Source organism: Crocuta crocuta, unplaced genomic scaffold (assembly GCF_008692635.1).
Source record: "Crocuta crocuta isolate KB4526 unplaced genomic scaffold, BGI_CrCroc_1.0 scaffold374, whole genome shotgun sequence".
Taxonomy (NCBI): Eukaryota; Metazoa; Chordata; class Mammalia; order Carnivora; family Hyaenidae; genus Crocuta; species Crocuta crocuta.
In genome coordinates, this window is record NW_027532613.1 from 592,489 (window position 1) to 616,623 (window position 24,135).

The following is a 24,135-nucleotide window of genomic DNA, read 5'->3' on the forward strand; positions in this document are numbered from 1 at the left end:
GCGCGTCCTGTGACCAGGTGGCTGGATTTTGTGTGGTTTTCTCTTTCTCTTCAAAGCCTGTGGCAAAGCTTCAAACCCGAGAGTCTATCCAATTGAGTGTCTGCTGCTGAGGCTTCAAAGAGTCTCTTCCCCACTTGTCTTGAGCAAGGAGACAGGCCATTGACCCGTGTGTCACCAGCGATTTTTGTCCTTGCCTTCCATGGGGTGAGGGCTGCTGCAGACATTTCCCAGCTATATGTGTCCAGCCCAGGCTGTTGCTCACATTTGCACAAAGTCTGTCCTCTCCTCCTGCAGATTTATGGGGCTTGTCGCTAAAGCTCTCTGAGGTCAGAGTCCACATGCTCCACTTCTAATCTCCCCTCCCCCCATGGCATGCAGCAAAGATCGGAACCCCTAAAGTGTGACATGCACACTTCAGGGGTAAGTGCAATAATGTTACACTTGACATAGGAGCAAACATTTCTAGGGTAACATTTATACATTAATATAAATGTGCATTGTGTGTCTTATAAAAGATATAATATATCACACATAATTTCACAGATAGTATTACTCGGGATGAGGCAAATGTAGACTCTACGTTTTAAAAGTAAGTCGAGTTTGGGTAAATTATTAAATAAATAATAATACAGGGAGTATCCAAATGAGTAAAGCTGGGGAAATACCACATCATTAGCTGATTTACCAGTTGATTGGGTAGTTGGTTGGTTGTGGCTTTTCGACAGATAGATTTTTCTTCCCTCTAAGATGTTCTTATGAAAGTTTTCAAGCCTAGCAGAAGAGACGAAAGAATTGCATCGTGAACACCCATACACCCTCCACTGAGACACTACAATTAACATTTTGCTGTTGGTTCATCATATACCTGTCTGTCCAGCCACCTCTTGTGTCCGCCATCAATCTAGCTGATGTTTCTGGATGCATTTCAAAGTAAATTGCAGTCATCAGTGCATTTCACCCTTAAACGCCTCAGTGTGGATATCGTTAGAGTTCAAGATTTGTTTACGGTTCTTTTCTGGGGAAGTAAAATTTACCTCCCAGAAAATGCACAGATCTTAAGTGCATCATTCGATGAGTTTTGATAAATGCATACACCTGTCTAGCGCCAAACCATATCTGTATAGAACATAACCATCACCCCAGAAAGTTTCCTGATGCCCCTCCTAGTGAGGCCCACTCCTATGCTTCCACTGTTATGCTCCTTTCATTGTATTTTTCAAATTGATGAATTAATTTTAAATTTACATTGAAATTAGTTAGCATATAGTGCAACAGCGATTTAAGGAATAGATTCCTTAATGCCCCGTACCCATTTAGCCCATCCCCCCTCCCACAACCCCTCCAGTGAAACTCTTTTGTTCTCTGTATTTAAGAGTTTCTTATGTTTTGTCCCCTCCCTGTTTTTATATTATTTTTGCTTCCCTTTCCTTGTGTTCATCTGTTCAGTGTCTTAAAGTCCTCATATGAGTGAAGTCATGATATTTGTCTTTCTCTGACTAATTTCGCTTCACATAGATACCCTCTAGTTCCATCCACGTAGTTGCAAATGGCAAGATTTCACTCTTTTTGATTGCCGAGTAACACTCTATTGTATATATGTACACCACATCTTTATCCATTCATCCATCAATGGAAATTTGGGCTCTTTCCATACTTTGGCTATTGTTAATAGTGCTGCTATAAACATTGGGGTGCATGTGCCCCTTCAAAACAGCACATGGGATATCCACAGGGATATCCCTGCACCCCTTGGATAAATACCTAGTAGTGCAATTGCTCATAGGGTAGTTCTATTTCTAATTTTTTGAGGAACCTCCATACTGTTTTTCCAGAGTGGCTGCACCAGTTTGCATTCCCACCAGCAGTGCAAAAGAGATCGTCTTTCTCCACATCCTTGCCAACATCTGTTTTTGAATGGGTTGCTAATGTTAGCCATTCTGCTAGGTATGAGGTGGTATCTCTTTGTGGTTTTAATTTGTATTTCCCTGATGATGAGTGATGTTGAGAATTTTTTCATATATTGGTTGGCCGTCTGGATGTCTTCCTTGGAGAAGCGTCTATTCATGTCTTTTGTCCATTTCTTCACTGGATTATTTAGTTTTGGGGGATTGAGTTTGAGAAGTTCTTTTTATATTTTAGATACTAACCCTTTATCTGATATGTCGTTTGCAAATATCTTCTCCCATTCTATCAGTTGCCTTTTAGTTTTGCTAATTGTTTCCTTAGCTGTGCAGAAGTTTTTATTTTGATGAGGTCCCAATAGTTTATTTTTTCTTTAGTTTCCCTTACCTCTGAAGATGTGTTGAGTAAGAAGTTGTTGCGGCCAAGGTCAAAGAGGTTTTTGCCTGCTTTTTCCTCGAGGATTTTGATGGCTTTCTGTCTGACTTTTAGGTGTTTCATCCATTTTTAGTTTCTTTTTGTGTATGGTGCAAGAAAGTGGTCCAGGTTCATTTTTCTGCATGTCGCTGTCCAGTTTTCCCAGCACCACTTGCTAAAGAGACTGTCTTTATTCCATGGATATCCTTTCCACCTTTGTCAAAGATTAGTTGCCATATGTTTGTGGGTCCATTTATGAGTTGTCTGTTCTGTTTCATTGATCTGAGTGTCTGTTTTTGTGCCACTATCATACTGTCTTGATGATTAGAGCTTTGTAACACAGCTTGAGGTCCAGGATTGTGACACCTCCAGCTTTGACTTTCTTTTCGAGATTGCTTTGGCTACTCGGGGTCTTTTCTGGTTCCATACACATTTTAGGATTGCTTTTTCTAGCTCTGTGAAGAATGCTGGTGTTATTTTGCTAGGGATTGCATTGACTATGTAGATTGCTTTGGGTAGTACTGACATTTCAACAATATTTGTTCTTCCTATCCAGGAGCATGGAATATTTTTCCATTTTGTGTGTGTGTCTTCTTCAGTTTCTTTCATAAGCTTTCTATAGTTTTCAGTATATAGATTTTTCACCTCTTTGGTTAGATTTATTCCTAGATATTTTATGGGTTTTGGTGCCCTTGTAAATGGGAATGATTCCTTGATTTCTCTTTCTGTTGCTTCATTGTTGTTATATAGGAATGCAACCGATTTCTGTCCATCAATTTTATATCCCGTGACTTTGCTGAATTTATGGATCAGTTCTAGCATCTTTTTGGTGGAATATTTTGGGTTTTCTATATCATGTCATCTGCTAAGAGTGAAAGTTTGACTTCCTCCTGTCTGATTTGGATGCCTTTTATTTCTTTGTGTGGTCTGATTGCTGAGACTAAGACTTCCAATACTATTTGAATAACAGTGGCAAGAGTGGACATCCTTGTCTTGTTCCTGATCTTAGGGGGAAAGCTCTCAGTAGTTTTTCCCCATTGAGGATGATATTAGCATTAGGTCTTTCGTATATGGCTTTTATGATCTCAAGATATGCTCCTCTATTCCTACTTTCTTGAGGGTTTTTATCAGGAAAGGGTGCTGTATTTTGTCAAATGCTTTCTCTGCATCTGTTGAGAGGATCAAGTGGGTCTTGTCATTTCTTTTATTGATGTGATGAATCACATTGACTGTTTTGTGGATATTGAACCAGCCCTGCATTCCAGGTATAAATCCCACTTGGTCATGGTGAATAATTTTTTTAATGTACTGTTGGATCCGGTTGGCTAATATCTTGTTGAGGGTTTTTGCATCTGTGTTCATGAGGGAAATTGGTCTATAGGTCTCCTTTTTAGTGAGGTCTTTGTCTGGTTTTAGAATCGAGGTAATGCTGGCTTCATAGAAAGAGTTTGGAAGTTTTCCTTTCATTTCCATTTTTTTGAACAGCTTCAAGAGAATAGGTGTTAATTCTTCCTTAGATGTTTGGTAAAATCCCCCTGGAATGCCCTCTGGCCCTGGACTCTTGTTTTTTGGGAGAATTTTTTTTTTTTTTATTACTAACTCGATTTCTTTACTGGTTACAGGTCTGTTCAAATTTTCTATTTCCTCCTGTTTCAGTTTTGATAGTTTATATGTTTCTAGGAATTTGTCCATTTCTTCCAGATTGCCAATTTTATTGGTGTATAATTGCTCATAATATTCTCTTATTATTGTTTTATTTCTGATATGTTGGCCGTGATCTCTCCTCTTTCATTCTTGATTTTATTTATTTGGGTCCTTTCCTTTTACTTTTTGATCACACTGGCTAGTGGTTTATCAATTTTGTTAATTCTTCCAAAAAACCAGCTTTTGGTTTCATTGATCTGTTCTATTGTTTTTCTTTGGGGGGGGGGGTTCGATAGCATTGATTTCTGCTCTAATCTGTATTATTTCCTGTCTTCTGCTGGTTTTGGATTTTATTTGCTATTCTTTTTCCAGCTCTTTAAGGTGTAAGGTTAGGTTGTGTATCTGAGACCTTTCTTCCTTCTTTAAGAAGGCCTGGACTGCTACATACTTTCCTCTTAAGACTGCCTTTGCTTCCTCCCAGAGATTTTGGGGTGTGGTGTTATCATTTTCATTGGCTTCCATGTACTTTTTAATTTCCTCTTTAACTTCTTGGTTAGCCTGTTCATTCTTTAGTAGGATGGTCTTTAGTTTGCAAGTATTTGTTACCTTTCCAAATTTTTTATTTGTTTCAAGTTTCACAGCGTTGTGACCTGAAAGTATGCACAATATGATCTCGATCTTTTTGTACTTATTGAGGGCTGATTTGTGTCCCAGTATGTTATCTATTCTGGGGAAAGTTTCATGTGCCCTGGAGAAGAATGTCTTTCTGCTGCTTTAGGATGAAATGTTCTGAATAGATCTGTTAAGTCCATCTGGTGCAGTGTGTCATTCAAAGCCATTGTTTCCTTGTTGATTTTCTGTTTAGATGATCTGTCCATTGCCATAAGTGGGATGTTGAAATCCCCTACTATTATGGTATTATTATCAATGAGTTGCTTTATGTTTGTGATTAATTGATTTATCCATTTGGGTGCTATCACATTTGGAGCATAAATGTTTATAATTGTTAGATCCTCTCGGTGGACAGACCCATTAATTATAATATAATGCCCTTCTTCATTTCTTGTTACAGTCTTTATTTTAAGCCTTGTCTGTTGTAAGTGTGGCTACTCCGGCTTTCTTTTGTCAACCATTAGCATGATAGATGGTTCTTCATCCCCTTACTTTCAATCTGAAGATGTCTTTAGGTCTAATGTGAGTCTCTTGTAAACAGCATATAGATAGATCTTGTTTTTTGTCCATTCTGTTACCCTATGTCCTTTGATTGGAGCATCTAGTCCATTAATGTTTAGAGTGAGTACTAAAAAATATGAATTTATTGACATTATGTTTCTTGTAGAGTTGGCATGTCTAGTGGTGTTCTCTAGTCCTTTCTAGTCTTTGGTGCTTTTGGGGCTTTATTTATTTATTTATTATTTATTTATTTATTTTCATCTTTTCTCCCTTCAGATAGTCCCCCTTAAAATTTATTGCAGGGCTGATTTAGTGGTCACAAACTCCTTTAATTTTTGTTCGTCTGGTAAACTTTTAATCTCACCTTCCATTTTGAATGACAGCCTTCCTGGATAAAGAATTCTTGGCTGCATATTTTTCTGATTCAGCACATTGAATGTGTCCTGCCACTCCTTTCTGGCCTGCCAGTTTCTGTGGATAGGTCTGCTGCAAACCTGATCTGTCTTCCCTTGTAGGTTGAGGACTTTTTTCCCCTTGCTACTTTCATGATTCTTTCTTTGCCTGAGTATTTTGTGAATTGACTATGATATGCTTTGTTGATGGTCAGGTTTTTTTTTAATCTAATGGCAGTCCTCTGTGCTTCCTGGATTTTGATGTCTGTGTTTTTCCTCAGGTTAGGAAATTCTTCTGCTATGATTTGCTCACATAACCATTCTACTCCCTTTGTCTCTCTCTTCATCTTATGGGTCTCCTATGATTCTGATGTTGTTCCTTTTTAATGAGTCACTGATTTCTCTAATTTTTAAATCGTGCTCTTTTGCCTTAGTCTCCCTCTTTTATCCTGCTTCATTATTCTCCATATGTTTATCCTTTATATCACTGACTTGCTGTTCTGCTTCATCCATCCTTGCCACCGTGGCATCCATTCAAGATTGTAGCTTGGTTATAGCATTTTTTAAATTTCATCCTGACTAGCTTTTACTTTTTTTTTTTAATCTCTGCAGAAAGGGATTCTAATCTATTTTCGGCCACAGCTAGTATTCTTATTACTGTGATTCTAAATTCTGGTTCAGACATCTTGATTGTATCTGTGTTGGTTAAGTCCCTGGCTGTCGTTTCTTCCTGCTCTTTCTTTTGGGGTGAATTTCTTCATTTTGTCATTTCGAAGAAAGAAAAGGAATTAATGAAGTAAAAAAAATTAAAATTAAAAAAATTAAAATTAAAAAATTATAAACAACACATACACCCACACAAAACTCAAATAAATGATACCAGATCCTAGGTGTGTTTTGGTCTGGGTGTTGAAAGGGGCTTAATAGGTTAGAGAAAAAAAAGGGAAAAGAAAAAAAAAGGGAAATGTTTGAAGATTTGAAAAAATGAAAACAATGAAATAGAATAAAATTAAATGATGGAAGTAAAATAGAATTTGNGCTCCTTGCCCTATGGGGCGTCTCCCTCCCCCAGTTCACCTCTCTGCGCCGCGTTCCTGCTCAGTTCTGTGGTTCAGGTTGTGCAGACTGTTGTGTTCGTCCTCAAATCAGTTTTCTGGGTGTGCAGGATGCTTTGGTGTTGACCTGGCTGTATTTCATGGACGGGAGACACACAGAAAATCTTCCATGCTGTTCTGGAATCTTGGCCCTCACTTTTCACTGTATATTAGTTTTGCCTTTTAAAGTAGTTGTTATGGGGGCGCCTGGGTGGCTCAGTCGGTTAAGCGTCCAACTTCAGCTCAGGTCATGATCTCATGGTTCGTGGGTTCGAGCCCCATGTCAGGCTCTGCGCTAACAGCTGAGAACCTAGAGCCTGCCTCAGATTCTGTGTCTCCCTCTCTCTCAGCCCCTCCCCTGCTTGCACTTTTTCTTTCTCTTTCTCTCTCAAAAAAATATTTAAAGTTCATATGAATGGAATAACACACAGTGTACTTTTGGGGGTCTCTTGTACAATGTAAGGCAAAAAATACATATATATATATTTATATTTTTTTTAACAAATAGTTTATTGTCAAATTGGTTTCCATATAACACCCAGTGCTCATCCCCACAAGTGCCCTCCTCCATGCCCATCTCCCCCCTCCCCCCCCAAAGCAAAATATTTTTTTTTGAGATTCATCCATGTTGATGCATGTATCAGTGGTCAGTTCCTTTTCATTGCTGGGTTGTCTCCTCCCAATATAGCCACCCTCCTGTTGATGGACACTTGGACTTGGTCTGTCTCCAGGTCGGGGGCTATAATCAATAAAGCTGCTATGAATGTTCTACAAGTCTCTTTGTAGATATACATTTTTATTTCTCATGGATAAATAACCAGGAGTTGCACTGCTGATCATAGGGTGAGCATAGGTTTCATTTTAGACAAAAAAATAAAAAAAGCTGCAAGCTTTTTTTCCCACATGGTTGCACGCTGCCACCATCCATATATGGGAATTAGAGTTGCTCCTCATCTTTGACAACCTGTGATGTTGGTCTTTCTAATTTTAGACATTCCAGTGGGTGCGTAGTGGTGTCTCATTGCTGAGCTTTTTGTTTTCCCATGTGCTTATTCGCCATTTGTAAATTTTCCTTAGTGAAGTAGCTGTTCAAATCTTTTGCTCTTGTTTTTGATTATGTTGTTTGTCTTTTCACTGTTGACTTGTAGCAGTTCTTTATATATTTTGAATACTAGTTTCTAGTCAGATAGGTTTTGCAAATATTTCCTTTCAGTCTGTGACTTGTGTATTTGTTTTCTAAATAGTGCCTTTTGGTGAGCAACAGTTTTCTATTTTGATAAAGCCTAATTTACAATTTTTTATTTTATGGCTATTGCTGTCTGGGTCCTGAGATAATTTCACCTATTCCCAAGTCACGAAGATTTCCTAAGTTTTTTCCTAGAAGCTTTACAGTGTTAACTTTTACATTAAGGTCTATGATTTGGCTTGAATTAATATCGGTATTTGGGACGAAGCAAGGGTCAAAGTAAACTTTTTTCATATAAATAACCTGTTGTTTCAGTAAATATCATCAAAAGACTTCCCTTTCTATTAGATGGCTTTTCCACTTCTTTCAAAAATCCAACAACTACATAAGTGTAGGTCCGTTTCTGGACTCTCTGTTCTGCTGCATGGATTGATGGCTTTTTGAGAACAAATTCTTAGAATGTTAGAGGTAGAAGGAAACTCTGTAATACTTTGATCTTTTGGTTTGTAAACTTTCTTGGATCCCAGACCCCCATGAAGAATCTGATGAATAGTTTGGATTATCTCTAAAGAAATTGCACCTAGATATAAATGTTTGCATATAATCTTAGGAGGCTTTCTCTTTTGACAAAAAAGAAAGTTGAGGCCCAGAGATATAATTTCGAAAGGCTACAGAGTTTAGCCAATGACAGAGCTCAGGATAGAATGCAGAACCTTTAACTGCTATATTGACCCCCTCAAAAATTAGAAAATCATTGTCTCTATTATTCAAGAGCTGATGTTATAGTGAGGAAGGCAAACATGTTCACGGCTATAATAGAAAGCATTATCAGATAAGAACCAAACTAGAAGTATCTGCCTCTGGAATATGAAGAGTCTGGGTAGTCAGGGAAGGCTCTGTGGAGGAGGAGGCATTTGAGCTGGACCAATGAGATGCGGAGAGAAGCTTCTCTGGTCCAGGGTATTCCAGGATGAGTAAAAGCCCTGGAATGGAAACAACGAACCCGCCCCCCCCCCAAAGCTAAAATTGTGTCTGTGTAGGTATGAAGCAATAGACCTCAGCGTATTAATAGAAGGATTTTGATGGTCATAATAATATTGCTCACATTCCTGCTGATGGAAGACGAGTCAGAGGCTGAGGAAGACTTCCTCTGGGTTGGTATTGTTTTTACATTCCGTCCCTGAAGCTATCACTATTATGGATTGAAAACTCTGCATATCTGAGTGTCATTAGCAAAGCAGGCTAAATGGTCCTCATAGTAAAGAAGGGGGAAGTAGGGAAAGGAAGCAGTTGAGCAGAAAGAAGTCATAGGTTGGTATCAGCAGAAAATTGAAACCTGTTTCTAAAATTTACTAATTGTGTAACCTTGCACAAATCAAGGTCTTCTGACCTCCCGTTTCCTCATTTGGAAAATGGGCCTGATCATAACACCGACCACACTGGGTTATTGCACATCACCCTGGGCAGAGAACTATGCAAAAGGGGAGAGTCTTCATTATTATAAAGAATTGCCTTGGGCCTCAGCCCTAGGAGCCCAGACTGCTAGTACTGAGCAGTGGCCGGGAGAGGCGGTGGGTGCCAGGGCAAACAAAGGCATCCACACTCAGAGCCATTCCCTGGACGATGCCTTCCTTCCCCAGAGGCTAAGAGTTAGGTGGAAACTCCAACTTTACACACATCGGTAGGCTTCATGTTTGATGTTTCCATGCAAAGCCATCCTTGAAGTTCATTTAACTGTATCTCTACTGTGTCTCAGATTACTCCACTTTCTCTAAGCACAGTGCTGACAACAGAGTCAGGGGGCTCCCTCCATCCATAGTCCCCTAATAACACATGTGCAAAGATGAACTAGAACAGACCAGAAGCTCCATCCCATCACAGTTCCATTTGGTGGGGAGCCCAAAGCAAAACCCATTATGGAACCTGGCCTGCTCTGACTATGACAATGAGAAGACTAGTCTGAAGAGTTCATTGAATCGGGATGTTTTGCCCTGAAACAAAAACAAAAACAAAAACAAAAAACTAAGTGTGACTTAATAGATGTTGGTTGATGACCAGATGTTCACTAAATCCACTGAGGATAAACAAGACAGCACTTAAAATTCAGCTTGGGGGAATCTCAATTAGGTAGTAAGAAGAATTTCTTAACAGTAAAGAGTATTAAATATCTCTGACTAATGAGGGATGATGGAGTCTTTCTTTGAGTGTAGGGTCCCTATTTGGTTGTTTACCTTTCTCTGTACTTAGCCCCTCACCTCACTCATTCTTTCAGCAATCATGTATTAGCCAAACACTATCCCTGGTACTAGGAATACAAATACAAGTGCAAATAATTTTCTGTCCTTTAGACTGTCTCTCTGGAATCTTCACAAGATGTAAAATTTCTCTGAAAGGTATACAACAACTCCTAACATCTTAATGCAAATGCATTTTTACATTTCTCAGCTTACCAGACTTGGTGTGTACTGCAGGGGATGGTGGAGGCTGAAGAGAAAGGGAGGGACATTTTTATGGTTTGGGATTCCATTGGTTTCCTCTTGTGGCTATTATAAATTGCCACAAACTTAGTGGCTTGAAAACAACACATATTTATTCTCTTGCTGTCCTGGAGGTCAGAAGTCTGAAAGTGGTTGCATTGGGCTAAAGTCAAGTTGTGAGCAGGGCTCATTCCTTTCGTCAGGTCCAAGGGGAAGATCTTTTTCCCTGACAGTTTCAGATTCCAGTGCTGCCAATGTGGCCTACGGTTTCTTCCTCTATCTTCAAAGCTCATCATTTCAGTTCATCTGGCCTGCCTCTGATTTGGACTCCTCCTGTTTCCCTTTTATGACAAGTATTGTGATTACATCGAGCCCATCAGTCTAATCCAAGATAATCTCTCCATCTCAAAATCCTTAATTTAATTACATCTGCAGAGTCTCCTTTGCCATATAAGCTAACATTCACATGTCCCAGGGATTAGAACACGGTCACATGGGAGGGGGGCATTATTGAGCCTTCTACAAGGGCAGAAACACCAATATAGCAACTTTCCCTATTTGGCCATTGTATCCAGGATTACCCCGGCTACTGTACATTGCTGAGGTCAGTATGGCTATGGGAGAGCATCTTGGCCAATGTCACAACTGGTTGATGCTGACAGAGTCAGTGGATTTACCCTGTGATACGGCCAGCCCTGTCGGGGAGTTAAGTTTTGTACTGGCTGAAGGCAAGATAATGGACACAATAATTCTTTCATATCCATTCCAGTGCTGTAATGATGGCTAACACTTCTTAAGAATTTATTATGTGCCAAGTACAATGATAATTATCCTTTAAAGTCATTTATCCAAGTAATCTGTGTACATAATTAAATATATATATATATATACACACACACACACACACATCAGTAGAAGACTCAATCAAACAACAACAATCCTCTGATTTTTTCCTTCTCACCCACTCCATCCCATAGAGGCAACCTGTCTCAGCTCTTAGTAGTTTCTACTGGCATTTATCTCCAGCTTCTAAACAGCATGTTTATATTGCTATTTCTTGACTTATCCATTTTAGACAGATTCTAGCTACTGAATTTCTTTTATTGCAGGTGAGGTGTTTGCTCTCTAATACTCTGTCACCTTCTTTCTACTATCTCTCCCCTATCCTTCTAGTGTAATTATATCACAGTTTGGGGTTAAATTAATACTCTGTGTTTATACTTTTAGGACCACGTAAGTATTGTTCACTGCTGAGACAGGTAGTTTGCCATAATTATGTGTCATTTCTCATACATTGTTTTTCCTGGAGTTTGTAATTGCCTGATTTTTTTTAAATTTGATGTTTTGTGTGAACCAATTTCTTTTTTCTCTACCCATATGCTCCAACTGATTGACCACCTAACAATAATTTTCACAACATTTATATCCCACTATGTACATAGTTGTCAAAAATAAATAGTACTTAAAGACTCCATCAGACAGTTGATTCTTTTTTTCCCACAGTCCTCCATTCTCCCATTTCAGTCTGGACCTCTCCTCTTGAGCTAGAGACAGGACTGTTTTTCCACGACTTTGCTTTTGCCAGTTTCCTGCCCTGGACACCCAAAGGCCCTTCCTCAGATAAGTGTCAGGGTTGAATTCGAATTCAAGTTTTTCTACATCAGAAAAACAACTCCCTTATCTACCATTTTATATAGCTTCTAAGGAGTCAAGATTTCTAAAGAGTTTCTATAGTGTTTAAGTAGGAGGTAGATGCTACATGGAAGTAGTTACCATTGGTAGTTGCATCGCTTTTGAACTGTACACTTGCACACACTTTTGAAACACACAGCAGTTCTCCAAGTGTTGGTATTTGCTCTTCACACCTGGAATAAACAGCATGCAAACAGAGATTTTTTTTTTTTCCTTAACCTCGCAGACATTTCCATGTGAGTTTGTTGCCACTTTGGGAATCCTTCTTTCCTATTGTAAGACTTTATTCAGAAGCAACATCTGGTGTCTGTGGTTTGTTTTTTTTTTTTCTCCCTGATTTATTAATTTTCTCTACCTTGCCCTCGAGGTCAAGGAAGACTTCTAGTGGGCATATAGACTGCCCAGTCGCAGGGGTAATGTCGCTTTTATCTGAACCACATATCCCTCTGCACACCCACTCCCACTCCTTGTTCTCTCTCTCTCCCTCCCACCCTCCCTCCCACCCTCTCTTTCTCTCTCTCTCTCTCTCTCTTTCACACACACACACACAGACTCCCTGAGCACTTGGACCCAACCCAGTTGAAGACAAGAAAAGGGTCTGGTCAACGTCAAAAGATGTGAGTCCTACCAACCTGTCTGGACTGGAATCATGAGGGTGAGGGGCACAAGGAGGGGAGAAATGGAGAGGAATGAGGGGATTAGAAGCTACTCCGAATATTCCTCAATGTCATTTTGCACCTTCTCTTCTCCATGCTCCCAATTCCTGCTCAAGCAGAGACATTTACCATGGAGAAGCCAAAATTACCATTAGGTCCTGTCATCTACCTAGGTGAAACCACAGAATCCACAAAAGGCATAAATCCTTTTGGAAGCAAAGCCCTCCCGATGCAATGCCAGTGAAGTGGTCCTGCAGCATCGCTCTCTCTTCTACGTTCTCCCTCGCTCTGTTTTCCTGTTTCTTCTCCATTTTTCTCTCCTTCCCTCCCCCTTGTTTTTCTCTAGTGCTCCTTCCTTTAAAAAAAAAAAAAGAAAAGAAAAAGAAAAAATGAAACAAACCAGCCACCCTCTTGTTTATCTGTGTGTGCTCTGTGCGTGGAGCTCGGGGACCTCCCCAGAATAGTTTATTATGGCTTTTCTGTTTAGCTCGACTGCAGTATAGCAGAGGTAATACAATCATGTCTCAGCTCCATATGGTCTCGGAGGCTGACAAGCAGAACAACCTCTGCTTTGTTTGTGTTTTACTTATGGTATTATGTGAGCCACGTGGGGCTGCTGGGCTAGGTCCCTCCCGCAGGACAGATCAGAGAAGGAGCCAGCCTCCATGTCGTCTCTCCCCACCCCCTTCTGCTAACACACACACGCACACGCACACACACTCTACGACAGCTCAGGGCATGGTGCAGGTGAGGAAGTGATGACAGAGCCCAGAGCTCATGAGGGGGCACACCAGGAAGTCTGGATTGTGGGGGCAAGAAGAGGAAAGTGGAGCAAAATTCACTGAAAGTGTGCACATATTTTCCTACGTATGTAATGCTCATACACTCTTTGGAATATATATCGTTGCCCTATGTTCTTGCAGAGAAAGCACAGGGCAGTAACCCCACTTGGCCCTTTTTCTGTTGAGTGGGAGGCCAGGAACCAAACCCTTGTCTGAACCCAAAGGCATTCAGTCTACTACATTGTCTCTGTCTACAATGAGCGGGCCGCTGGGGCTCTTAAGAACCCTTCTCTTTTCAGCAAAGAGCCTGTTTCTACTGGCAGTGACGCACCGTCAGTCCCCACCCTCCCCAACTTGAAACAGAACGTGGGAGTGTAAGGTGACAAGGGCTTAGCGTCACCTTCAGACACACTCCAAGCAGGCCTGGGCCTGTAGTCACTGGGGCAGATGGGTACCATATCCCAAAAGCATTTTGAAAACGGTGAGACTTCAGGGCAGCATACTTACAAGGTGGTGTTTCATGGCTTCAGTGACAATAAGGTTTTACCTAAAAATGGAGAGAGGATGAATCAGTGGGGAGGAGTTAAGAAAATATTAGAGATAGAACAATGAAAGGGCCAAGCCACAAGGAATTATAGGTATCCTCAAGGTGCTGAGTTAAAAAAAACATGTTGTGGACAGGTCCACTAAATATATAGCTTCAATTTTTTTTAACAAAAAAGAACCAATGACAGATGCTGGGAGTTCCATAATTCCGGCATCTAAACCATATGAAATAATAACACTAGCTAATATTTGTTCCATGTGCTTTATAAACAGATTCAGTTCGAAGTGCTATTCATTCACTATCTCATCTAAGCCTTACACTCACCCATAATGTAGATGCTTTGCTATTATTAACAGTACCTGGCACACAGAGGTGACCAATAAATATTTGCTGAATGAATCATCACCCCTGTTTTCAAGGTGAGGAAACTAACCCACAGTGATATTTCACAACATTGCCCAGCTGGTGAGGGGTTGAGTGGGAAATGTAGACCCAGACAACATAACTCTGCCACCAGCCTGCTAAACCACAGCTCAGCACAGTGTGCATTTTTTTTTAATGTTTGTTTTGAGAGAGACATTTACACTGAGTTTTCCACCTGATAGTAACCCCAAATCGTTGATCAGATGATGTGATCCAATGTCTAATTTGAAATAAATGATCTCCCTATGTGCAAAAAGTGGCAAAGGGACTCTGTATGGCCCCAACCGCAATAGGACCCTACTGTAGAGGAAACGGGAAAGTAGTGAGCCTAGTTTCTAAGGAGACACCAGCAATTTTACTAGAGGACACTGAGAGCAGCCCAGGCCGTGGACATCACCAGCAGGGGAGACCAAGGCTGGCTCCTATCTAGTCTGGGCCCGAAGACGGGTTTGATAGGGAATCTGTCTGTTACCAAGGGGGGTCCCAGCCATGAGCAATAACCATCTCCTCCTTCCATCTTCATCTTCAGATCTCAGGCCTCAACCACAAAGGCTGATCCCACACTCATATTTGTATCTGGAAGCAGTAATCAGTTTTAGCCATAGTAACTGTGACCATGATAGTGGTGATAGTTAGCATTCGTGTGAGCACGTTGTATATGCTAGTGACTTTCCATACATTTGCTCATTTACTTCTCTTAACCCCTTTATGAGATCAATTTTATGAACCCCGATTTGCAAAAGAGGAAAATTCTATATTAAAGGTTAAAACCAAGGTCACGCAAAATAGCATCCAAGTTGGAATAAATAATTGCTATGGGTAGCCATGGAGAATAAGAGGCATCTTTAAAAATCATGCTTGGGGGCTTCACGGTAGGAGAAAGTAAGGAGGGAGAGTTCTGTCCTTTCCCTTGGAAACAGTAGAGGGTTATGGGGTGGGTGCTACGTATATGAGCAGCTGTATTTTTTAGTACAAGCTAATTGAACCACCTGATTCTCCTCCACCATCTGTCTCCAAGACTCACGATCATGGCCCCCCAACCTCCAGCAGCCAGTCACTATAGCAGCCTGGAGCCCAGAATAGTCCCTAATTTCAGCAGAGCCAAGAAGAGATGGCTTTGCATTCTGTACACCCACGACCCGGCGCCTCTAAAAAAGAGGGTGCCTCACATTGCCTCCTTCTGCACATATTTACTACCTACTGTGTACAGGCACATGGCTTGAAGTTGAAACAGACCAGTGAACAAAGCAGACTTAAAATACAAACCAAAAAAAAAAAAGAAAGAAAGAAAGAAAAGAAAAGAAAAAGAAAAAGAAAGCAAGAAAAAGAAAAAAAGAAAAACCTGCCTTCATGGAGATTACGTTTTGCCAAAGAGGCTTGCGGTGTCCAGAACCATCCATCCACTCACCTTCCTCAAAGACAAGTCAGTCCACAGGAGCCCAGACGTAATGATGGAGGTTCACAGTGCTAAGCTCCTCAAACGGGACCTGTTGTGACATCCTCCCAGCACCTGCCCTTCCTTCTCCAGCCTTTTGTGCCAACAGGGTCAGACAAATGAAGGCGAGTGCCCAAGTCTCCCTAAGTCAAATCCCGCCCCGGCGGCACCTGTGACTCGTCCCCTCTCCAGGCCCTGCACTCTAAGCCTTTGCCTCTTCGTTGGTTTGCATCATAAATGTGTAATGCCAGTCTAAGAAAAGCACCCAGCCCAACCTGCTCTGCCTTGCATCCATAACGACCTTATCAAAGGGTTTTTTTCCAAGCACGGGGAACAGAGAGCCCTCCAGGTTTTGATTCATAGCAGGTGAAGGCTGGATGTGCTGAAAGCTGATTGAAATCAGCGAGGTCAACAAAATACAGCAGAGAGTGCACAATAATTGGGAGAGAAGCAGCGCTACCTTGTTTTTTTGTGTGATCCCCTGCACTTTCTAGCTCCTGCTTTTAAAGGGAAGTCTTTGTCTTACACACTTTATTGCATTGGTTTGTGCTTTATTTGTGTAAACTTTGGGTTTTGCTGACCCACAATTTCCTCTCCCTTTGTCCTGTAGCCGACTAGACATTTTGGTGGCGNACTCTCTGGATTTTCATGTCTGGAGGAAGCACACATGCACACACACATGCACACACAACAAAACATGCCCTTCCATTTTGCTTTAGGAGGGCAGAGTTGACTCTCAACCCATTAACTGTCTGATGCTAATAGGAGTTACTGCTTATCAAGAATGTCATTCTGACCAACTCAAAGGCAAGCGATTGTACTGTACTCAGAGTCTGCATCTGCACATCCTCTCTCTCTCTCTCTCTCTCTCTCTCTCACACAACACACACACACACACACACACACAGTCCCTTTATAGAGGCTCTGTCTAGACTGAAAGTCCTCTGAAGGCAAGAACTTGGTCTTGTTCAGTATCTCTGAATACTTAGGGCAGAGCTCAGCACATGGCCCTAGATAGATGCATGTCAGCGGAATGAGTGAATTTCCCAGCTGAGATTTCGTGATGCTGCGAAGGATCTCCAGAACCTCTGAGACGCAAGGAGGTGTGAATATGTAGGTGAGCTCTCCCTGTCACAGGAAAAGAGAAAAGTGTCACATGGCCACTACACAGAGGAGAGGCTGAGACTAACTCAGAGCCTTGGAGAACACTGGCAGCGGGGACTTAAATGGAAAGTGACATTTGTCAGGTTCTCGGGTCAGGAAATGCCTTCATTAGTCAAGCGTTGTATATTTGAAAGTGGTGTCATCTAGACTGGCCCAGGGAATTTTATCCATTGGATTCCATCCCATCAGAAGGAACTCGGTAGGTGTCCTGCTCTCCAAACTGTTGATCGCTATTATCCCATCTCACTACCTGCCCCCAAAAGTTTGCTGTCTGTCTTGACCATCTCCCTGTGAAGACAAGGCATGGTGCCTCGGTCCTGGTCCCATAGCTGAATTAGGGAGGTTCTTGAGATGACCTTCTAACCCGTGAGGCTCAGCAGTGAACACCAGAAATGTTCATTCTTCTCAAATGGAAAGCCTTTCCTGCTGGTTTACAAGAGACCCTAAGGCATATACTGCCACCCATGTAAGGGATGTGAAGGTGTCTTCATCACAGTAGAATGCTCACCTTCCCACCTGTCATTCAGAAGATGCTGAGTCAGGAAGTTCATACAGGCAGTAACAGCCCATAAGCAGCCAATTCCGCCTTCATCTCCCATGGGGGCCACTTCAAAACCCTTCTAATGGATCTCTGTCTGTGACCTTTTTTGAACTGCTGTTTAGGAAAAGGTCCAAAATGGTAAATAGAGAGTTGTCCTATGCCCCAGCAATTCCACTCTTAGGGATATGCCTAAGAAGCATGAAAACATACATCCACACTGAAACTTGTACACAAATGTGCCCAGCAGCATGGTTCACAATAGTCAAAGGTTGGAAGCAACTCGGATGTCTATCGGCTGACGAATGGAAACTAAAATGTGGTCTATCCGTACAGCAGAACATTCTTCGGCAACAGGGAAAAGATTCTTGAGAACGTTATGGTAATGAAGGAAGCCAGTCACAAAAGGCTGTGTGTTATAGGACGAGGCAGAGCTATAAAGACAAAAAGCAGATTCGTGGTTGCTGGGGCTGGGAGGAGACTGAGGGTATGTGGGGGTGGGGTGGACGTTTGTGCCCAAGGGCTCGAGGTTTCCACTAGGGGTGATGAAAACGTTCTAAAATGGATTGTGGCTGTGGTTGTACACTATAAATAGGTAAATTGCATGGTATGTGAATTATATCTCAATGGAACTGTTATAAAAAAAAAAAAGAGGAAAAAAAAAGACCAAATCTGCTCATTTCCCTACCAAAGACTTCCCTGGCATGCCATCAACCAAAAATAAAACCCAAGTCCTTTGGCCTCAAAAAAACAGTCCCTTGACAATTCTACCCTATTTTTCAGCCTCATCTTCCACTCCCTTTGACAGGTACCTAAACCCTGAGTCTCTGGGCTTCTCCCCTTCTGGAACACTCCATGCTAATGCTGCCGTGGAAGCCCCAGCCTTGGCCTGGTGTTACTGCCACCACATTGCCCCCCTCCGCCCCCCACCGTCCACCTGACAAATGCTGGTTTGTTCTTCGGGACCCAAGATGAACATCACCTCTTCTGTGAAGCCTTTCCCAGCTTTTCCAGAGATGGCTTCTCTCACTTCTGGGCCAGCACAGCATTCTGTTTATAGTCTGTTCTGGTGCTTATCACATTTTATTTTAATTACCTGTCTACATAGTGCTTTCCCGACTAGCCTGGACCTTGGGCACTTCAAGGACAGAATTGTTGCCTTATTTATCTTCGTACGTTTCTCTCCACCTTGACTCCACCACACATCACTAAACAAATGCATACACACACGCGCGCGCGCGCGCACGGTTAGGACTATGCATGGTGACCCATAAGAAGTAGTTAACAGGGATGCCTAGGTGGCTCAGTCAGTTAAGGATCTGACTTCAGCTCACATCATGATCTCATGGCTCCTGAGTTCAAGCCCTGCATTGGGCTCTGTGCTAAAAGCTTAGACCCCAGAGCCTGCTTTGGATTCTGTGTCTCCCTCTCTCTCTGCTCCTCCCCCACTCATGCTATGTCTTGCTCTCTCTTTCAAAAATAAACATTAAAAAATTTTTTAAAGTAATTAACCAATATGAGAGGGAACATTCTGTGTCCCCAAATGTTAAAGGGAGAGGAGGAAGGAAAACAAAGAAGACGGACTCTGTCATGGGAAGAACGAGCTTTGAATCTCATCCCCGCCCTCCGTGGGGCTGAGCAACTTTGCTTAGCAACTCAACTCCAGTTTCGTCCCTCACAAAAGAAACTGCATAGCCGGGTGGTCTGATAATCATATTAAATAACAATAGCCCAGTGGTTCCTCTGTGTTGGTCACTTATGTTCCATATATTATGTCATTAATCCCTGAAGCAGCCCTTTGAGAGAGGCGGGGCCAAGCACGATTCACAGGCGCAGGAACTCCAGGCATTGGGAGATCGGTCTCTCTAACCCCATAGCCAGGCCTTCACTGTCTCAAAACTCTGCGTGTAGAAACTGGTGGTGGTTCGTGATTATTTCACTTTCTTCTAACATTCAGAAGGCCCTGGAAGTAAATAGCATGCAATGCCACTCTAAACATATCTTCCTAGCTTGAACCGTGTTTGGCTCAGTTGCCTTTCAAAATCAGTTAGGAAATCCGGATTTCACCACGAAGCAGATGGACACGTGCTAACTTCCGTTCGCTGCGCTCGGCCCCGCCCTGTCTCCCTCGTTTTAGAGGTCAACTCCAACCCAGCCTCCTTTAAGACATCTTCTTAAATTTTTTTTTTTTTTTATGTTTTATTTATTTCTAGGAGAGAGAGACAGCGTGAGCAGGGGAGGGTCAGAGAGAGAGGGAGTCACAGACCGAAAGAGGCTCCAGGCTCTGAGCTGGCAGTCAGCACAGAGCCCGACGCGGGGCTCGAACCCACGAACCGCGAGATCATGACCTAAGCGAAAGTCGGACGCCCAACCGACTAAGCCACCCAGGCGCCCCAAGACATCTTCTTACACAGCTTTTTTTCTGTATCTTTGAGGCCTTACAGGCTAGACCACTTATTTTAACCTCTAAATGTCACCTTACACTCACAGACAAAATTGTCACTCTACACCCCTACTTCCCTCTCCTTTTCGCCCACAGATTTGGTGCCTTCTCGCAATACAGATTCTGACCTCCCCAGTCCATTAGAACTGCATTTGTTGATGTTGCCTACAGTCCTACCTGGTTGCCAGGTCAAATACATATTTCAGAGCACTGCTCCCTGGCCTATAGCACTAACTCGGCCCCCTGGACACCGCCTCCTTCCTCCTGGGGACTCCTCAACAGTGGCAGCTCCTTCTCTGGCCTCCTTCCCCCACTCCCTCATCTGTCTCCCTACCTGGGCCTACCTGCGGCCAGGGATGGCCCTGGGCTCTCCTTGGAGCATGGTGTGTCAAGCTCCAGCCCTGACTTCTTTCCTTAGCTCCACTTGAGTTTCTCCAACTGCCTTCTGGGCATTTTATTTGGACAACCTCAGTGTCAGTTAGGATTCAATCTGTCTAGACCCCGTGAGTGCTGCTTTTGTTGATTAAGAGCTGTGAGTATCTTGAGAAACTGTAAAATACCTCTTGAATTTGTCCAGACCTCTGCATTGACCTGGTCTCTATGTCACATGAACTTGTTTATGCTACCAAATGAACCAGCAGAGACGGGGTGTTCAGTTTTTCAAGGGGCTCACTGTGTCTATACCTAGGTCGAGACCTAAGTATCCAGACTGTATTTTGTACCAGGACCCTTTGTACTAACAGCCAAGGAGCCATCCTTCGGGGCCTACCCTGTGCCTGGCAGTGTGCTATATACTTCTTGAGATGCAATGATGATTGCTACGTAAAACCTATCATCAAGCAGATTACAGCATGTACCATCTCAAAAATAGCATAGCATAAAACCAGACTCATTATCTTCCCCCATGGCTGACGATCATTTTAGTCATTCATGTTTATAACTTCAGGATTTCTGCCTGTTGCTTCTTCATCTTGCCCCAGACCTGATCAGCCCCCAGTCGCCGGCACCCCTTGCTCCCACTCTTCCCTGCTTGCCATCTCAACACACACGCTTAGGCCCTCATTACTTTGTGACACAGTGTTGGCTCTGAGATCTCGCCTCTGCAAGCCTTCCCGCAACCTCTTCCTCCTCTAGAGGACCTCTCAGGCCCTTCCAGATGAATCCCCCTCGAACACCAGGCCTCACTCCCTGTTCAAAATGGTCATCACCTACAGCAGCTTCCACAAAATAATGGAATCCTAAAGTTCGGAAAAACCATGTGGGTCTTGGAGTCAACACTCCTACCATGGTCTTCCTCCCTGTCTTGAATTCATCCAGGAATGAGGAACTCACTCCATCCCAAGCGGTCCTTCATTGTTGCCCTGATTGCTCCAAGATCTCTGTCAGGTTGACCTGACTATCTCCTGATCTCCACCCATTAGTTCATGCCACCCACTTTCATGCGCTACTATCTCCTCCGTTGCTTGTCTCTGGTTCCTAACAGTCCAGAGACTTTCTCTGTTCTCAAACTCAACTCTACCCGGTATCCCCCCCTCCCCCCCACCTCATCAGCCTGAGCCTGATTGTAAAAGGAACATTGGTCTCTGTAATGCCCCAAAGGAATGCCTCTCTCCTCTCTTCTCCCTCTCTTCTCTCTCTCTCTCTGTCTCTCACATGCGCGCGCGTGCGCGCGCGCACACACACACACACACACTCTTGTCCAATATCTGATGTGTATGCACATGTCTTCTGTATTCCTACGTGTCTCAGTTCAGCTGGGTTTGGCTTTCTGTGTTCACCCCCATGCTTCAGAGGACGAAATCACACAGAAGCAATGCAATATTTGCATCATGTTTAAATTGTTCACTCATACGCCAACCACATTGGAATAGATCCACTTTATTTTTTTAAGGTTATTTATTTTTGAGAGAGAGAGTATGCACACGCATAAGCAGGGGAGGGGCAGACAAGAGAGGGGGGCAGATGATCCAAATCAGGTTCTGTGCTGACAGCAGAGAGCCTGATGCAGGGCTCGAACTCACGAACCATGAGATCATGATCTGAGCCGAAGTTGGCCCCAATTGACCAATTTAGTTAACCAATTGAGCCACCCAGTGCTCTCAGATCCACTTTCAATCAAGGAAAACTCTTCTAGTCATGTACTGCTGTGTGCGTGCACGCACACACACACAGTGCTTAAGAGCGAAGTTTAAAAATAGATGCACAGGTTAACACTAAAATAATGAAAGAGTTGAGCCGGTGTTTACTTCACAGATTATTACAGGTGAATCTGCAATACTCTGGACCAGTGGGTGGGTCTTCATGCGGGGCAATTCTGTCCACCCCCAGAGGACATCTGGCAATATCTAGAGACATTTTTGGTCGGCACAACTGTGGGGGGTGCTCTGGGCATCTCGTGGTCAGGGAGATGGCTAAACATCCTACCGCACTCAGGACAATCTCCTCTCCAGAACAAATAATGACCTGGCCCAAATTAGAGGAGATTGAGAAACCCTGCTGTGTAGCCACTCAGCTATTGTTTCCCCCTCTGGCCTGCCTAGACTTGCAATGCTGTGTCAGTGGGGACCCAAGAGGGGGCTGGGAGGCTGCCAAGGGAACTCCCACTCCCAGGGGACCTGGAGGTCTGGGGTATGACCTCTCATCTGTGCCCTGACCTCCTGTGCCCCAGGCAAGCCCATTGAGATAATTAGGTCAGAAAAGCAGGCATTTGGCAGAGTACCAGCTGCTGTGTCCTGCTGAGTCCCCCCTCCCACCCCTCCACTGCCCCAGGGGAGTGGAGGCAGGGGAGGAGAGAAAACAGAGGCTCAGAGGTGGGGGAGGGGAAAAGAGTAGGAAGATGAGGGGCGGGGAAGGGGAGACATCTGGCAAGGAAGTGAGGGTTGCATTGTTAGGGCCACCCCAGTGGTTCCTTGCCTTCCATCAACTAATGATGAAACAGGTCTTCTTACAGCTTAGCAAAGCCTTACAGTTCGCAAAGCGCTGCGCTTGTTACCCCGTTAATTCTCACAACCACTCGGTGATGGGGTGCGGTGGGCAGTCAGGACCCACCTGTTTGTAGAAGGGGACACAGAGTATCAGGGAGGCTTCAGACCCCAGAGGGGGCTCAACACTTGGTAGGCTCTCGAGAATTATTTGCAAGAGGGAGAAAGGGAGGAGCAGAGGGTGACAGAGAGAGGAAGGAAACGAGGTGCTGAATGTGGAGTTGGGACACACAGGATTTGAACGTGATAGACGCTCTAGGAATGCGTCTGCACCCATTGATTTGCCTTTAAGAAGATGCATTCTGTGTGAGGAAAGTGAAGGCATTACTTACACATGGTGCAGCAGAAAGAACTCTAGGTCTGGAACCCAGAGCCCCAGGGTGTACCCCCACTTCCGGCCAAGCAGACCCGTCTGCCTTGCGTGCCGGGGCCAGGCTCCCATGAAAAGGGGGAGGCTGGGGCTTTTCCTCTCTGGGGCTCCTTCCGATTCTGGAATCTCTTCATGTGGCCGCAGCCTGTAGCGCCTGGGCAAGGACTGAAGGTTTGTGGCTGCTGTTCTAGCTCATTCCATGGCACCTGCAACCTTCTAAGTGCTGCCTGTGGGAGCTACCCTTTGATCTTCCCTGAGACTGAGAAATATGGACCAGGAAAGCAAATCCCTCCCTCCCTGGGAAGACTGGGCACAGAATCACAGAAAGAGCACTGGATGAGGAGTCAAGAGATGCATGCTTTCTTCCAGGATGGCCCGTTCCCTGGCTCTGGGTTCTTTCCCATGTAGAGCATTCCAGGGGCTACCGTTGGGATTAGAGTAACATTTGATCTCTTTACCTGGACTGAGAGGGCCCACGCGACCCAGACCCCACCAATCATTGTGACTCCATCACTCCCTGCTTTGTGACTTACTCCAGAGACACTGGCTTGCTCTCTGTGTCTTGAACACACCCAGTGTACTCTACATCTTGAGAGCTCTTTCCACAAATACCCACGGGGTAGCCCCTCCCATCATTGGGTCTCTGGTCAGATGTTACCTTCTCAGAGGACCTTTCCTAACCACACCAGTGAAAGTAATCCCGGTGTGCCTGCCTCCCTGCCCCTTACTTTCTAGCTTCTGGTTTTGTACTTTTTCTTGAAAGATTTAGGAGAGAACACTGCTGGTGTGTCCTTCCACATGGACGATCCTTCCCCTGGGCAG

At 43.5% G+C, this 24,135-nt stretch overlaps 1 long non-coding RNA gene across 1 annotated transcript; it reads right to left on the minus strand.

Annotated features, from left to right (window-relative positions):
- Positions 1–701: 701 nt before the first annotated feature.
- LOC144245104 (uncharacterized) lies at positions 702–23,555 on the minus strand. Its single transcript, XR_013339168.1, has 4 exons — positions 23,276–23,555; positions 13,920–13,959; positions 12,056–12,147; positions 702–771 (listed from the first exon to the last, which is right to left on the minus strand). It is a non-coding gene; the product is annotated as an uncharacterized LOC144245104 (long non-coding RNA).
- Positions 23,556–24,135: the final 580 nt, after the last annotated feature.